Source organism: Cotesia typhae, unplaced genomic scaffold, assembly GCF_013202065.1.
Source record: "Cotesia typhae breed Kobodo isofemale line unplaced genomic scaffold, CoteBio_Ctyphae contig_4, whole genome shotgun sequence".
NCBI lineage: Eukaryota > Metazoa > Arthropoda > Insecta > Hymenoptera > Braconidae > Cotesia > Cotesia typhae.
In genome coordinates this window covers 10,954,397-10,973,450 of record NW_027423748.1, presented here as the reverse complement: position 1 = coordinate 10,973,450, position 19,054 = coordinate 10,954,397, and the positions used below count along the sequence as shown (strand labels likewise).

At 33.8% G+C, this 19,054-nt stretch overlaps 1 protein-coding gene across 3 annotated transcripts in view; it reads right to left on the bottom strand.

Moving 5' to 3' along the window:
• Positions 1 to 12,478, bottom strand: part of LOC141527316 (semaphorin-1A) — a 94,354-nt gene extending 81,876 nt beyond the window's left edge. Inside the window, exon 1 of one of the 3 annotated variants that reach the window (XM_074242736.1) lies at positions 11,478 to 12,478. The gene's annotated coding sequence lies outside the window, so the exon portion shown is untranslated. Of the gene's footprint in view, positions 1 to 1,544; positions 1,562 to 11,477 lie in introns of those variants that run through there. The other 2 variants (XM_074242734.1, XM_074242735.1) reach the window with 2 other exon arrangements.
• Between the last annotated feature and the right edge of the window lie 6,576 nt (positions 12,479 to 19,054).

Below are 19,054 nucleotides of genomic sequence, written 5' to 3'. Positions count from 1 at the left end.
TCAACAAAAAGTTAATGGATGATAAAAATCATGTAACGCTTTCTGAAAAATGCTGGGTTATCTCTCTGAAAATGACTATCTAAATTTTTAATTGATTGGAAACTTTTCTTTTAAAAGATAAATTTTTTTTTTGTTTGAATTTCAAATGAATTAAATTATTTAATTGAAGAATATTTACTAACGGATTAATGTGTAGTAATATAATTTATAATGTATAATATAAGATAATAGTGTGCGTTAAGTGATTAAGCCTGTGAGATATTAGTCCGGGTCTGGTACACGAAGCAAAAGGCTGCTTATTTTAGGCTTCATTGCCTTTTATTCTATTTTGTTTTGGTTTAGTAAGTCCCCTTTAGCTTATTTAACTCACACACATACACACATGTTGTTGTTTTTACGCTATAGTACATTTTATAAACTCTGGTATAGTAGTACCGAAGCGCAAAACGTGGATGCAAGAATAGAATGCGGTTGCTGCAGCTATTACTGTATATAAAAAAGGAAAAGTTTTGTCGGAGAAACGCACAGGACAAAATTAAATTCTCAAAGTACTACACACTTTGGAAATATAAACTGAAGATAAAATTAAGGACGACTGAGTATTTTGCTACAACATACATATAGATATATTTTTTTATATGTATATAGGGCTTAGCGTTTTATAAACTTTCAAGTAATATAAGTTGAAAAGGTTGATAAAGCGATTGAATTTAAATCTATTGATAGCATTTTTTTTTCCCTTTTTATTTTTCATTCTCGATTTATTTTTTGATAGCCGGCAGAATTGAAATGTCAATTTGTCACTAACGAAGACAAAGTGAAAATATACAGTATATCAGTGCTACGTGTAAAAAAATAATAAAACAAAAAAAAAAAAAAAAAAAAACAAAAAAACAAAATAAATAATAATACAGCAATAACAGTTACTAAGGGCTTTAAGCCGTAATACGTGTTTGCAGTTGAGATGAAAAATAATAAAAAATTCATGTTATTTCATCGCCTCGATTTCGTATAGTCTCTGGCATGGTATGGTACATTCAAACCCGCTAAAAAAATAATAACCGTATACATAGTCAAGCGAACGAGGTATAAGCGTGGTTAAAGGGTCTAGAAAAAGTAAAAAAAAAAAAAAAAAAAAAGCGAGTCCTCCTGAAAAAAGAAGGGGAATAACTGGCGATTGCCTTGGTCTGCTATCGCCACCCTTTATTCCCACTTTTATACACGTCGGTAGATTCACATGTTCCTATATAGTTACCGGCGCATAGCAGCAATAACGAAATATGGTTTCCCCGGTGTAATATGCTGGCAGTCCCCTCCTTCACCCTTTTCATCCCCCGGGTACCGAGCCGAGGCAATGGCGCGTTTTCAATGGACCGATTCGCGCTTGCAAACATCTCATCGTTTCCTGGTGGTTGTTAACGATGAAATGAAACGATGGAGCGATATCATCCCTCTCCACTCTATTTTACGGTATCCCTTTATCTTTCGACACTTTACTAGTTAATGCCAAGAGAAATAAGCCGATAATATAACTAAATGCTTACCTTTATGGATATAACTACCGCGCGAATGAGTCTAGTGTGCCTCAACTTCCGCGTCAGTCGATATCATATTCCCACGCGGTTATTTCACAGTAATGCGATCGCCTTTTTATTTATCTGTTCTTTATAATACCACAGTAGTTTACTTGTGATCTACTCCACTGGTATATATAATAGTACGAGTAATGAAAATTGTTTTTTCTTTTTTTTTCCTTTCTTTCTACCCATTTATTTCTTATCCTTTTTCTCACGATTCATAATTAACCGCGGAAATGGATTAATTAAATGCATCAAAGAGAATTTGAGTAACTTTTAAAGGCTGAAGCTTCTCTACTCCCTCCTTACTAAATAGTTAATGTTTTATAAGATTACTTTTTTTCGCTTTTTGAATCCAAGTTTTTATTTTTAGATTAGATTATGAACTAAATTTAAATCGATCTACAGCTTGAGAAGCATTAACTTTTTTTATTTTGTTGAAAAGGAATTTTCTTTCAAGAAATTTACATTTGTTTTTTTTGTTTTTTTTTTCCCCGACAGATTTTTATTGTCAGTAAGTTAAAAATGTATTTTTTTAAATAATTAATTGCATTTAATATTGATTAAAATTTAAAAAATTCAGTATTCCAATCTTTACATTAGAATGTCCAATCAAGCTTGAAGTAAAAGTAGTAGCTGTTTATAGTAGCATGGTAGTGGGAGGTTAAAGGAATAAAATCAGTAAGCAAAGATCTATTGAAGCGTAGTTACTCAGCTTAGAATCAGAATCGATCGGTTAGAGTCAGAGTTGAAGTTAGAGTTGGATCTAAGCGGAATGGAGTAGAATAGAATAGAATAATACAAGTAAAGTAAAGTCGTGACTGGGGGGTAGCGAGGTCGGGTCAAAGTGACTCTGGCGTGTGGTATCAAGCTCGGGCACAGTATCGTGACACAGAGACCGAGAAGGAGAATGAGAATGAAAACCGAGTGTAATTCTATGACTATTGCCCCGTCATTATCGGCAGAATAGTCATTAAACAGAACAGCTAACTCTTAAACTCTCAGTATTGCATATAAATGCACCCAACAGATATATATATATATATATATATATATATATATATATATATATATATATATATATATATATATATATATATATATATATGTAGCTATTACTATCACGATTACTATTACTATTACTATTTCCCGGGAGAATAACTCAGCGCTTTGTCCTCCCTTTCCTGGTGTGTCCGCCAACGCACCGAAGTTACATTACTTTCAGTATAAATGGTACATAACACAACATAGACATATTCACCTACACCAGGATGAAGTTAGCAGTATATTACTATAGATTTGATTACTGGCAATGACGATCAGAGTTATGCGATTGGAATAAAAGTGTAGGGAGCACGTAGTCGGTGAAAGCGCGGGCAATTTTGAACGGTGTAACCCGTGAGACGAAATATTTATTGGTTATTACGGTAGTAGGTCGAGATAGCCACTAACCGAGTAATAAATGTAATAGAGGATTGAGATAGAAGTTGAGTTAAATCAACTCGGAGATATATAATAATATTCTCTAATAATTTCATGAGAAAGTGTTATTAACTTTTTCTTGAGTAATAACTAAAATAAAAGTTGTATGCTATTTTATTTTTATATTTAAACTCAGGTTTATTTAAAATGGCTTTTTTACGGAAGTTTCTACAAGTTGTACACCAATTTTTTTACTCTTTGTTTATACACACGGTTAATCTCGGTATTTTATTATATTTAAGCTTATAAAGGGGCAAAATTGAGCGGATAATAGCGTAAAGTAAGCTGTAATTCTGAAATGGGAGAAACTTGGTAGCAGTGCGATGTGCGATCCCGGTAGTAGAGATACACTCCGGAGATGCTCACTAGAGAGTACGAATAATGCCCTATAGTAATAGTAACCCCAGCCAGAAGAGTGGAGGAAGAGAGATACTCTGTACTCCACGAGCTAACTTTGGAAACGACTTTGCTTACCGCCGTTAGCTGCTGGTCGACCTGCAGCGCCGTTTAAAATGGAAATTGTCGGCGGATTCAGAGTAAGAGATAGAGAAATTTCATGTGCTGATATTACTGAAAGCAGCTCAAAATTCGCTGACCATCAAATTAACTAACTTCTATTCTACTACCGAATAAATTACGATCTATATCTACTCTCCTTATCTCGGTGATATTATTGTTATTTTTATTATTATTATTATTATTATTATTATTTTAAAAGGTGTTTGACTTTTTCAAATCAAATATTCAAACTTTAGATTGGTTAATTAAATTATTATCCCAAAAGATAAATCTAGTTACAGAGAGATAAATGGTATTAGTAATTAGTGTGAGTCAGTTATAAAAATTGGTAATTAGTATTAGTCATTAAAAAATAAATTGGACAATTATCTAATCTAATTTTTTAAATAGTGACTAATTGCTGTTAAATTAAAAATAATCTGATTTTTTGTGACATTTAAAAAATTATCAGATATCTCAGTCGTGTTTACAGTTTTGTTGAAAACTATTTAATTAAAAAGCCATCAAAGTAATGAGATAAGTAATTATTAATTTTATGGGGCTCTAAATTACCAATAAATGAATAAATAAGATTGTAAATTGTGTATTCCGGCGTGTAAAATAAATTATTTAAGAGTGAATCGAAGTAAAAGGGCCACGGATAATTATTAAGAGTGTTGAATTATTGAAAAACTGTCGGACGGGTTTTGTGTGCCTTGTTTCACAAAACAAACTCAATTATTCCGGTGACAATTAATCAATGAATTTTCAAGAGGAAAGAGGAAAGAGGAAAGAGAGGGAAAAGACAAAAAAATAACCTGATTCACTTTTCATCAGTGTACTTGCCCGAAGACCAATCTCACGAGACTCTTGAGATAAAGGACGTTGAGGTAACGAAGAGTAGAAGGAAAAAACTTGGAAATTGATTGGAGAAACGCCATCTAACTCTCCGATCGTTGTTCCAATGGTGTATACACACATCCAGCACACACTGCCGTAGCACACAGATTGTTCGAGTTTTAGCTCACCAGCCATTCCACTCGGTTTTTCAGTGTTTAAACTCCTCTGTATAGCACTACAGTATCTCTACGTATTTACAGCAAGTGTGTACCAGAGAAGTTGCTTACTATAAGACAGTTAAAGGAAAATTTCACACGATTGCCAATTACTTAAAAGCGAAAAGCAATTCCAGCGCCGCAGTTAAGACCGAGGAGAAGATTTTCCCTTTTCTGGGGCACCTACAACTACAAACCACCGGAATGAATTTTTAAGAAATTCTAAATCCTTATTTTACCCTCCAATTTTATTTTAACTGTTATTTTTTATCCGGTTTTTTTTTACTTCCATTATTATTACTATTATTCATAATAAAAGACCTCTACTCGCTTTTAATCTTGATTTAACTAATTACTATTTATTTATTTATGAATAAAAAAAAACTGCTCTATGTATTTTAATCTCACCGATAAATTATTCAAAACAAGATCGTTAAATTTTTTATCCTTTATATTTTTGCTATCAAATTTTTTATCACAACTATGAATATTTTACAATTCAAGATTTTCTAATAGCCAACATTAAAGATCCTTAATTATTTACACCAGTTTTATACGTTATATATTAATTATTTTTACATATCGACCAGCAGTTAAATTTTAGCCCGCATACTCAAGGACTTGATCCGATAAATCGCCACAAATTATGATTATTTAATAACAATTCCTAAAATGGAATTATCTATAGATTATAGTGGATCTTCGCACTCAGACGGTTATAAATAAATAAGTTTTTATAAATAGGTCAATTTACTTCTTGACATGTGCTTGAATAATTAAATCACCCGACGAAAATCGAGCCAATTAGCATCACATGTATACTACTATACTCTTCAGTAAATAATCAAACATTTAGACATTTTATATATAATTAATGAGATTTTGTTTTAAATAAATAATCATTTCTATTTTCAAAATAAAAACTAAAAATGTGACAACCGTCGAGACAATAATTCCAAAGAATTTAATTTTTTACAGTCGAGTTATTTTCAAGGATTGATCAATAAAGAATTTATTAATAAAAATAAATACTTGTCAATAATATTTAAGACTCAAGTAGATACGACGGCTATAAAAAAAATCAAAGCTCTAGTTGTTTGCGTCGCCTTAGTTATATTACTATACGTCTAAAGTCGTAATCTGTCGAGAGATATATCAAATGACATACATAAAATGCAATAATTTAATGACATTGATAAAACGGGGTAGTTTACTTTTACGAGATAAGCGTCGCGTAAAAGACACACTACGAACTAACCTGAAGCCCATTTTATATATATTATATATTATATACGTTGTTAACTCTGTTGTTATTATGATTATATAAAGTGTACATTAAGCAGGTCGGTATTTGTCGTGTAATGGTGTGATGATTAACGACGTGACAGAAACATTGTTAAAAACAAGAGACATCAACGCGTTAACCACCATCTACATCTCCAACTCCACATCCACGTAAAGGCTTCGCTCGAGTTTGTTTATATTATCTAAAATGGTATTTTTTAATCACGAATCGCGCTTGGAGTTTCTATTCCCCAAATTAACAAATTTCCTCACCCTTAAAATCCAAATAACAATAACAATAACTTGTAACTAAGCCGGTAATGATAATGATCAAATATGAAGTTTAAATTTTGGATTGCCAAATGAAAGTTCCGGTCTCGCGAGTGTGCTTCACTTAACGGATTAAATCCCGGTGTGAGAGATGATCTTAGGATGAGGGAAGTACAGTGAATGAATAGAACTACCTCGAGTTACTTCCCTCTTGGATATGATACGATATGATACGGAGCAGAGAGCAAGAGCAAGAGCAAGAGCAAGTCAGTCGTAGTCGGCAGATTCGAGTAGTCTTGCCTCGCTCTGCACTAATAGTGATTAAACCGTACAATTTACGGCCTCCGGTATTTCATGCAAAGGATACCGAGATGACTTTGGTAATCAGGGTATAAAGTCGCCATGGTTATACTATCACAGTTGAGAGTCTAGACTTTCCACCATCCTACCGTCTAAACTAACAACTAGGAGCCAAATTAACGTTGAATCAGCAGAAGGAGTTCCTGCTGGAAGACTAATGCTAAGGGTGTAAACGGTTGAAAGCCTATAAACTCTAACCCATAAACCCCAGACAATCCTGTAGTGATCATAGACACAACACAACGCAACACAACACAACACAACACAACTCAATAGTTCCTTCGGTTCGATTCCTATTCTGGCGGTGAAGACGCCCCACTGATAGAGTCACGCATACCACCCTCATCCTCGTACTCAAGATGTCAGACCAAGACACGTCAGACGTTTATTGCTTTTTCGCAACACATCGCCACCTCGGCCAGTTCTCTCACGTCACTGTTAGTTTTGACGCAGAAATTTCCTCCCGAGAGAGTTTAACGGGAAAAAATACAAGATCCAAGATCCAGGAGCATCAAGGATTCAGCTGCTGATATATAGACACACTGGAGACTGGATGAGTCTTTAGTTTGAGAGGACGAGACGTGCTGAGGCATAATTTCAGCTATAACTTTTCCAGGTGGATCAAAATCGAGCCCGTGAGACTTGTCTTATCCTTCTTCTTCTTCTTCTTCTTCTTAGTTTCTTATTTTTCTGTCAAGTTATATCTACTCTTTGTTTTATTTAAACAAAGTTAACTGTTGGCTGTTAGCTATCTGCTATACGTACTTTGGGAAACTTTTGGACGTCACGGTACGAGTAAATTGTCAATTGCAACACCTGGTTTATAAAAAAATGACATCAGCTTTCTTGGTTGGTGTTTGTGGATCACTGTCATCGGATCGGCATCAGTGTTTATAAGAATAAGTATTAAGTATTGAGTATACAAGCATCGTCATTGCCTTGATCATCACTATTGCACCACGGTATTATTGCTTCCACGGTAGTCGGTTGCGCAACGGAACTTTTAAAATGCCAGCGACGTGAGTGCTTGAGGTTTGACGCTGCTCAATTATTACTATGTGATTAATCACCCGGTGTATCATAATCATTAATGTTAACAACTGATTGCAATAACCGAGGATATTGGAGCGCAAAAAATAACTTACTCATACATGAAAAAACGGTGATTAAGCGAGAGCTGTTTGTACTCGAATTCTGAGTTACATATTGATGATACAGAAAAAGTCTAAAGGATTTTTGTTTTTTAGCAAATTAAATTCTCTTTAAAAATGGTCCTTGTCAATTTTATCGTATCTCAAGTTCTTTCTACAGAGTTAATTGCAATAATTTAGCAAAAGAAAAATAAATTACTGATATGAAAAACGGTGATTAAGTACAAATTGTTTATAAAGTTCTGAGTTAAATATTAACTAGAAATTTCATGTAGTTTAATTTAGATGGTGATACAAAAAAATTGTAAAGAACTTTTTTAAAGGAAATTAAATTTTCTACAAAAATAGTCGTTGTCAATTTTATCGTATCTCTAGTCCTTTTTACAAAATTTATTAACAATATGATATAAAAATAATAAGAGAGAATAAATTCAATACAAAGAAAATTCCAGACAAAAGTGATCGTGTAAAATTGTTCCATACTCCAATAAATAACAGTTTAGTCAGCAAGTAAACGGAAAAAATATCACGTATAATTAGTAATTCTCGAATGAATAATTTATAAACGTTTTGCATGAAAAACAGTATCTATTAGATATACCCATTAACAGTTGACTTGGTGATCGGAGTGAATAAGAATTTAAATAAACCCACGACACATCCCTTCCTATTTGAAATGACTCACTCTTTTGAACCTCTATTTACTCACCACATCACACAGCAAGAAGGGAGATTAAACATACCTCTTTACCATTAAGACTGAGTAAATTAATATCGGATTAAAATTTGGATTTTTGACAGAGTTAGCTGACGCAGTGGTAACATAATAGTAGTGTCAGGGTTGACGAAAGTGGGAGTGCTCCTGGAGTCGGGAGGGGTTAATAGGGGAAAGGATAGGCTCCTATTACCTTTGTTTCGAGCTACTTGAACCGCTCAATTGTAATATAATGGGGTATCCGGGGGAACTTGGAGCACGAGGTTCAGTGTATGAATGTGTGTGCATAGGTAAATATACATATGAGTACACACGCATTCTGAACTCCGTCTGTCAGAGCTCTTAATCACACAAGGGAGCATGGCGATTGCTTACGAGCAGCTGTCACGTTCAGGTGGATAAAATTAAGAGAAAAAAAAATTAATAAAATAATAATGTGTGTACAACATGTTACGGTGAAAAACGTTTCATTACTGTATACTTAGAGTAAGTACAAGTAAAAGTGTAAGTTGAGCACCGTTGGACCTCTCTAAGTACCTCCATGTCAGATTTAATATTCATAGATATGATGTATGCTTAATGATAGCACGATGTGTGATATTTGGTAGACATTTTGTGTTGATAATTGCCAGAGTGTCGTTTTTCAAAGCCCGTGGAATGCAAATAATTATATCGGCGATCATATTTCCCGTGTAAAATGAATTGCGCTCGCGTGCAAGTTGATATCTGCGTCACGATATATAATATTAACTCTATTAATATGTAGAACGCTGAATGGTTGTACATAGCCTGGCTCCGGCTTATAATATAAGATATGATTCGATTGAATAAAATATTTAGGTACGATACGACAACAACAGCATCAGTATGTACGGCAATCCCCTTCCCCCACTCTACTCTACTCTACTCTTTCTTGTATAGGTCCCCGGCCCCGGGCCCCACAGAATTACCCCTACTACGTGAGGCCTACACCTCGCCAAACTGCTTTCCTCCAACAACATATATTGTGTCGGGGATCGGGGACCTTACAGGCTTAGCAGGAGCTCCACGTATAGGAAACCGGTTTTTCAACGATACGCTGTTACAAAAGTACACTCTTAATATAATACATACGGCTTACTACAATATACAACACACTGTACAATTTATATATAAATATATAATACTGATACAGACTGTACACAAGCTACGGTATCCTCGACCAGACGGCTGGCTAACGCACGGATTAACTTTACACGACGCGAAACCAACTTTAAATTATTATTTATGTAATTGCTCGGTGTTGCCCCAAAGATAACGCACTTTTTCATTTATTATATCCTCACGGCTTCATCATCGCATCTCTTGTGACAGAATAACATGTCTACATTAAGCTTTACTATTTTTACACAACTTTTATTACTAAATTATTGTATAGAGATTAACGGGTCATGTACACTCAAGTACCAGAAATTTATTTTTATTTAAGATAACTTTTTATGAAATAGAAAAAAAAAAACAGTCTATGGAAATAAATTTTTTACCTTTCATTGTTGGACTTTGGATATTTTTATAATGGGTCAGCTCAAAAATTTTTTACCTCAATTCATTTTCATTCTTGAACTCAATTCGGATAAAATAATATTTTACTTTAAGAATTGAATTATTTATTCATTATTATTAAATTATAAAATTATTTGTAATAATAATAAATTAATTAAATTAAATCATTCATAAATAAATTGAGTATTGGAAGTTAATTGATTGAATAGGACTTAGTACTGGAAAATTTAAATTAACAACGATGTACCTTTATCACAAATAAATCATACTTTTTTTCCCCAAGAAATAAATCTTATTTTGCCCGAGTAAATTGTTTTTTCAGCGAACCAAAAACCCGTGAGAGAAATAATATTTCCTTGTTATCGAGACTGCTTTTCGCTTTCACAAATTTTTGGTTCAGTTGTCCCGGAATGAAAATGAATTGAAGGACAGTAAATGCTTTCAATTTTTCATTTTTAACAAACATAAAATCCTCACTTTCATTTTTTTACTCCAAAATTTAAAAATAATTTAAAGTTACCTAATTTTTTTTTAAATAATTAGAAGGTAAAAATAGCTTAATGTTATATAGACAGGTAATTATGCTTCGAATAGCCCTGGAAGCATGTCGAAAGGAACATGGGCTAGAGACCAACAAACAAATTTGGTCCTTGAACCCAAAAAATGGTGCTCACGCGTGAGAACACCATTTAACGATGCGGATAATCTTAAACGTCTGCGTTCGGTGTGTTCTTGACCCGTCAAAATCTCTCAGCCGTGTTAACGCCGATATATATATATATATATATATATATATATATATCTACTTGGGAAATATGTTTGGCGGCAGAAAAACCAGCGCAGGTATAATGTATACAACGCAAGGCAACGGCATTAAAGAGCTGAAAACTTTTCCGTACTCGAGAAACATATCAAAGGTTCTGCCAGAACCTACAATGGACACACATAAGTATGTATTATATATATATATATATATATATATATATATATATATATATATATATATATATATATATATATATATATATATATATATATATGTTAAATAAATAAATAAATAAATAAATAGAGCAGAGTGGAGTGAAGTACATATGTATATATGTACAAGAAGAAAAAGAAAAAGCATAAACGAAAAATATCACGTGATAGCATATAGAAGGAGACTCTAAACTCGAAACTGCTATGCTGGCTTATAACGCTCATAAAAATGTTTTTTTTTTTTTCATCGTATCCGTTGACTTGCTCTTGCTCTCGGTTCTTGGCTCTGGTCTCAACTCTCAACTCACACTCTGTTTGGTTGTATTGGAGTTATCGTAAAACAGGACTAGAATAAACGAAGAAATGTATTTTACACTCAATACACGTATTAAATGTTCTCGGCGACTATAAAAAGTTACCAACTCAATAACTATATGAATGAATAAAAATAAGGGATGAAATTAGAATAATAATAATTATAAATTAAAATTAAGTTAGCCGACATCGGAAAATTTTTTTTTTTTTTAATTTTAAGTAAAATTTTTTTACAATAATAATAACTTACCGAAAATGAAAATGATAAGCTAATCAAGCAGGTCGATCACCCCTGTTCTTTCGACGTGTTTTATTATTTAAATACAAAACTTAAAAGCGTCACCAGAGCCACCACACGACTATTCCCGAATACGAATAAACGGCTCACTCGTTTGTCGTTGTCGCGCCAATATCGGCCACTCAAAACCCGAACTAACTAAACTCTGTCGTTCTCAGCACTAACTTACAACAACTTTTGACAACCAACTGGGTACTCACAACAATGCTGCTGCTTATAATTATAATTACTTTTCCTCTTGATAAAAACAATAACAATTATTATTATATTGAATGGTAAATCAAAATCTAACTGTACTTGGCACAATCTGGCACTCGAAACTCCAAACTTAAAACTCAAAATTCCAAAACAACTTTTTTTTTATTACTTTACATTTCAAAAGTAAAAGTATTAAACAACAAAATAACTCAAACAGAAACAACTGGTCACACTTGTAGCTGCAGGCACGCGTTTCACTTTTTTTTACTCCGTTTTTAATATTTATTTTTATTCTCCAGCGTCTTTGCAAATAAATAAAAACACAAGTATAATTTGTCCAAAACAGTAACAAAGTGTAGAATTTCGTCTACTTTTTATTTTTTTTTTGTTTATTACTTGCACTAAATAATTAACAAAGTCTCGCGATCTGAACGTCAGAAACCGCCGGTAGAACGCCGACACTTTCAATGAAAACAACGCGCGCGGCGGTTAAGTCGCAACTGAGAAGCGTACTCAGCGGCAGCAGGAGCGGGCCAGCAGCAACACGACGACCGACGAGCGTCCTCAGCCCCTTCTCCGCGCCCCCCGAGCCTGTGGCGAACTACTCCCTCTCTGGATAGCTGGCAAAGCTCGACATCGTCAACTACATCGGCTTATAAACATCAACAGTGCATTCTTATTCTATAACTTCTTAAATCGTCTTAATCTTATCTTCTATTGTTATTTAATTATTGTTGTTATTAATATCACTGTTGCTAATATTTAATGGGTAATAGGAGACTTGTATTTAGAGGCAATTGCCTCGAGTCCTCTAATTAAATTCCCCTTAATTAACTGTTTATCGTTGGGAGATAATTGATTTCTAATTTATTCAAATTTGTCACAGTTTTGATGGCAAGAAATTTTATTCGAATTTTTTAATTTTACGCGGTTTATTTTTTGAATTCAAATTATTTCATTTCAAAAAAAAATAATTTGCAAAATTTTTTTAAACAGTTTTATTATAAAATTTATTTTAAAAACTTCAATTTAAAAAAAAAAATTAATGTTTTTTTGATAAATTTAACTTTTATTAAAAAAAAAAATTAAAAATTCTAAATGAACCCATCAGAAAGAAATTGCTTAAATTTTTTAAATACGCTTCACTCTGATGTCTCTGTAATTAAGAGATTTTATTAAAATTTCATTATCTTCCATTAAAACTTAGCCCGTATCACAGTGTATAGAGAACCGAGTATGGAGTAGAGTACAAAGTATAGAGTGTTGTAGAGTATAGAGTATATTTTTTAGTCAGCTCGAACCTTGAGCGTAAGTATACAAGTCCCCGTCCTATCCAGTGGATTAGCCTCGGGACTTACGCAGGCCTGAAGTGGGAGGGGGGACTGGGCCTGATTGTTGTCCGCGGAGAGGGGGCGAGCCTTACACTCTGTAAGTCGTTTTATTTCTTCTCGATACTTATTCTCCGTTTAGCCCGAACTGGTCGCCATGTTACTTTTTTTATTGATATATATATATATATATATATATAGACATAATAACAAAACCAATTTTTTTAGTTCCCGGTAGTTATTATGATGATTGTAGCTGATGTTTTTTCAGACTGGTCCTATTATTCCGCTGGTGAGCCGGTGAGGCAAATGGAAGCCAAATGGAAGTTCTGCAGTTGAGACAGCAATGAGAAAAAAATAGGACCGCGAGTGAAAGGCGACGACTGGGCAGGAGGTGAGGAGGGTGGAGAAGTCGAGATGAAGGAGACAGGCAGGTAGGTAAAGTCTTGGTCTTGAGTTATTGTGGAGACACAGCTACTATCAGCTCCGTCACGCTCTGGGATTGCAATTTTGGGTAATACCACGTCTTAGACAAGATTCTCAACGTGACATCGCGTAATTTGACCACCCGGTCGCTCCGCTGACTGCTGCTGCTGCTGCTGCTGCTGCTGCTGCCTCTGCTGTTGTCCTTCGGATCAAGCACCAACCAACTAAGCAATTACTGTGTGGTACACAGCCAGATTGACTTGAATTCTAAATCACGTTCAACCTATATATTTCAAACCTACATACTAATACGCTCTACATATTAATTTATATTTATAAACACTACGCAGAATCCTTGGCTTTATTTACATAAGTAATAAGTGGGATTCATATTAATATTTACACTAATTTACTGGTTAAATAAGACATTTAATCGTTTTTGAATTAAATTTTTCAATATCTTTAAAATTATATCCAAAATTTAATTATTAAAAAAAACTAATTAACTTCTCAATAAATTTTCCATTTTACAACTTAATTACTCCAAAAAAAAATTTTTTTCAATATCAACCAGATAACAACCCCACAACGACAGTAATTAAAAGTTAATAGCTTGTGAAAAAAGCAACACACGACCCATAAAAAAAAATACTAAAGATAAACATCATTAACATATGTTTATCATTGTAACCAGAAGACATAACAAAGCTTGCATAATACCGTGGGTATCCCACGTGTCGCCGATAACGAATCGGTACAATTGTCAAGGAAGCTCTATTCCATCGAGGATACTTCCGTCTCGATCGTGTCATGTATTCGCACATTATTACTATACACAGTACACGTGTATAGTTGTATAATACATTAACTTTAACTCTGTAACTTTAACTACGTGTCCTGCAGTCTCTTTGAATCTACGGAATAGCTATTAGATAGCAAGGGTGCCATGGCATGTCACGTGCTCCAATCACCGCGGACATCCGACTATCATGATTGCTAATACTAATACTAATACTAATACTAATACTAATAGTAATACCAATACTAACACTAATACTACCGCTAATCCAATAGAAGGATAATCACGATAAACCAATGCAAACTCCACCGCGTAATATTACCAAGACAACATCAACAATGTTGGTTAAATTACATATGAGGGATAATAGTAATAGTAATAGTAATAGTTGTAGTATAGCACGCCCGGTTATCATCACACGCGAGTATCAGCTTCCTGAAGAAAACCACCCACTATTATATGGTGCACTTAGCTCGGAGGATCTTTACTAATATAAATACATATATAAATAGAAGGAGAGGTAGAATAAGAGGTAGAGGGTGATCTGAGCCCGCCTCCACCTCAGCTACATAACAACTGGCACGCTCAACATGCACCCTTTGTACGTCATGCAGCGTACACGCTTCTATCCACTACTAATACGTTATTCCGTCGACGATACTAGATACCGTACTTTGGTTGGCATTCTCTGATGAGTGAGAGGTATTGTTATATATGGCATATGTAAATGAGAGAGATGTACACTCTGCAATCCTGGATAGCAATATTACGTACGTGTACACTGACGTGTACAGTGAACAGTAGCGAATCCCAAGTATATATAATAATAATAATAATAATAATAATAATAATACTGTATATGTGTACATTTGAAGGGTGAGCGCGAGGGAGGAGTTCCATCATTATGATGATGATGATGGTGGTGATGATGATTATGACAAAGATGATGGTTAGGCGAAACTCGGGTTGATTCCCAAGCGAGTCAATTAGCATTCAATGCATAATTTTCTGTGTTAATTCTACATGGAACTACCGCATAATTAATTTGATATTCTTTGTTGTTGTTATAGGATGGGAAGATTTTTAAGTGAGACTAGTTGAAAGTATATAGGTAGTGGAGGTGTAGGTATACAACATTTTGATTTACTAGTCTGTAGTTTATAATAAGTTTAAGAGAATTTTAAAGAGGTCGTCGCCATTACGGCACTTGTGCAATAACAACAGTCACTGTAATGTTTTGTATGATGTATATACGGTATACGGTGCTCGTTAAATACTTACTGATTTTATGTTTTATAATGCAGCAGTTTAATTGTTTTCAACGCTAAGAGTCTGACGGGTCCTCGGTTGTTTATAAAAAGTTTATTTAACGTTTAATTAGCAGGTATTCTGGTTGACTACTTGCTACGGTATTCAGAATCACCTGTTTATTTAATAGTTAATTCTATTTAGAATATTTCGCTTATATTGTTTCACCGGCGGAAAACTAGACTATTTATATTTTGATAACAGCTTTAATTTCGTGGTTAATTCAAAGTTTTATCATTATTATTAAATAGCATAGTAGTTTAAAGTTATATTTTTGAAGGTAAATTGAATCTCATTAAATTTTTTATGTGAAATCAATAAAAATGTGTACTAAATTTTGAAATTAGCTTTTCTAAAAAAGCCAGTTTACATAAGTGGTGTAAAATATTTATTTATACTGAAAAATCGACCAGCATTCTTAACATAAACTGTCAACGTGAAAAATAATTCTCACAGGAAATCCTTGACACCACAGTCAGAGGAAAACCATCAATTTTTTCTGGTGACTGATGATTAATGAAAACGTGACTATCCAAAAATTAAAGGTTGACTATTGTGACAACGCAGAGTTTAAATTTCAATAAATTGACCGAATTCAATAGATCTCTTTGGCCTTCTTTTCAAAAGATGGCACTGTTAACCTGCTTACGAAATATTTTTCAACAGGTTACAGTCTCCTTTTTAAAAAAAAGAATACCCCCCCCCCCTCTTTATAATACAAAATGATTTGTCTTTTTTCATTTAATAAAAAGTGTATACAGCTTAGGCTTAGCTTCATCCCCAACTTTTTCATTCAAAGAATAATACTTATTCGTATTCTTTTTTATACAAAGTGTTACACAAATAAAAGTCACAATTTAATTTATAAAATCACACTAGCTGGTACAGTGACATGTCAAAAAGGATTTGAAATGCCCTCTGGCGACATTTCACCGAGATATCTGACAAACGTGTCTTGCAAAATAGTGTTTTATCGAACTAGTGGCAAATTATATAATTGGATATTTTTCGAGCACGTGTTACAAAAAATTTATTGAACTAATGACTAATCAGCAAGTAAATACGCGTTAATTAAATATTAAATCCATTTATAGTAAATAAAAATAATGAATATTGTTAAAAAGTAAAATAATAAAAATGATAAAAAGTATGTATGTTGAATTATATCGACCTCATTAAATGGAATTCAAAAGTATTAAATAAAGGGTATTTGGCAATAGATAATATATGTCGATAATATTTATTGAGAGTGAATGAGTGAATGAATTAAACGGGTTTTCCACACGGCGAATTGCCATGTGGACATTCTATCTCAAGATAAGGTGTAATATAAATATAAATGTGATAATACCCGAGGTTTCTATCTATGAATATCTATACGCTTTGTTTTAGCTTTTAGCTGTTCCCTTCTCTCTCTCTCTCTCTCTCTCTCTCTCTCTCTCTTTGGTGGTAGATGTATGCTGCTACTAGGCATACATTTATACACGGATTATCGGATGATTGCGCCACGAGTCTGTGAGAAATGTTGTATTTTGTATTGGGCATACGTGAACGGGATTGGTCCAAATCTGCAATGACTACTGGCAGCACATTTCAGATTTATGCGACTACAGAGACTCACACATTTCCACTGATGTGATAGATCACATGTATATGTCGATGTTGAGAACAGCAAAGGGGGAATAGAAGGGTTGAAGCGTGATGCTGTCAGCTTCTCTTCTCTTCTCCCTCTCCTCTCCTGGTGTATGTTTCACGCGACAATAAACGGAAGGGTGCGTGACACGCGATACGGCAACAGCATACTGCCCTCACTTGTAAAATCGCTATATTCATTTTACATATATGTTCTCTGCACAATTACATTCGCCGATAATATATGCACGTATTTCGCATTTCGAAATAGTGCTAAAAAAATAAAATAAAATCATCAACAGGCTTGTTAACCAAATAATTTAAGTACAGAGGTACACCACCCCGTTCCACAAAATGATAATCATATAATAACGTTAAAAGTAACGTATATATTTAGTTATATCGCGCGATGGACACGCGACATTTTAAATAATCACGACGTGCCACCAGCGTGTTTTACAAGCAAAGACCAACACATATCACAAGATCGTATAACATACCGTACGATATACAATATACAATATATATACCCATTGATAAGATAAATTATTGTATTATATTATATTATATTAATCCAGGATTTTTACTCTCTCTCTGTTCGAATTAATATCTCTGCTTTCTCTTAATTAAATTCATACTTTCCAGTTACTAGAATAGAATCATTATAATTATACATTATACATTATACACGAAGCCCTGAGTATTTATCAGTATCACCAAATGGCCATAATACCTATTTTAATATTTTAAAAATAAAACTGACATTTCTCTCAAGGAAAAAATTACAATAATAAATGACTTGTAATTTTAAAAAAATTAATTCTAGGAATTTCGCGTTATCCGTATGTTAATCTCCGTAGCTAACCGTACGTTCTTACTCTTACTTAGCAGTTAAGAAAATAAAATAATGAAAAAAAAAAAAAAAAAAAAAGAGTCGAGGATAATAATAATGAGGAAAAAAACTCGACAAGTTTAATATTGATGATTGAGATGCTAGGTTGATAGTAAATAACGAGTATCAAGGCACGTATGCTTAAATATATGTACACATACTAAATTGATATGTATAGAGTTATAGAGTTGTATACAGGATTATATGAGCGGAATAGTTGTACGTTGAATATGTTCTATAGAGGAAGAAGAAGAAGAAGAAGAAGAAGAAGATCCTATGCCACTGGTTGCTCACGTATGCTGGTGGTCATGTGCGAATACAAACTACCGATGTGCGATCGCGACTCTGTACCTCTGCTCGGCTTAGCTTAACAGTATATTCTGCACTACTATACTGAACTGACTACTGCCGATACGACGTTTCAAATTCTATTATATATTGTATATTATATATTGTACATCAAACTGCGATATGATAGCATATGTAGCATCTAGTGTGTAGTATGTAGAATGCATGTGCAGCCAATGGAATAATGTTCAGTGACTTTGTCCCGATACTTAGCTATAGCTATATATTCCTATGCACTAAGAACTGCATACGCGGAGTACAAAGTACCAACGTATAGAGTGCGTCATCAACCACTCGCGTAAGTTAGATACCAATAGAGAAATTGCCTCGGTGCAGCTTATGCATTGTATATTGTATATTGTACATTGTATATTGTATATTGTATATTATATATTATATCTAGTCGTGAGGGTACTTTTCTTGGAACATTGCATGTACTGGGAGCTGGAGTACAACTAAACTAACATAATATAAGCTCCACACGTGATTGGGCACGTATGTGGGTAGAACTGGCTAATGTCGTACACGTAGATCGTTAGTCGTCAGTCGTTAGTCTGGTGAGCTTGGACCAGAATAGAAGTAAAGGGATAGGACAGGA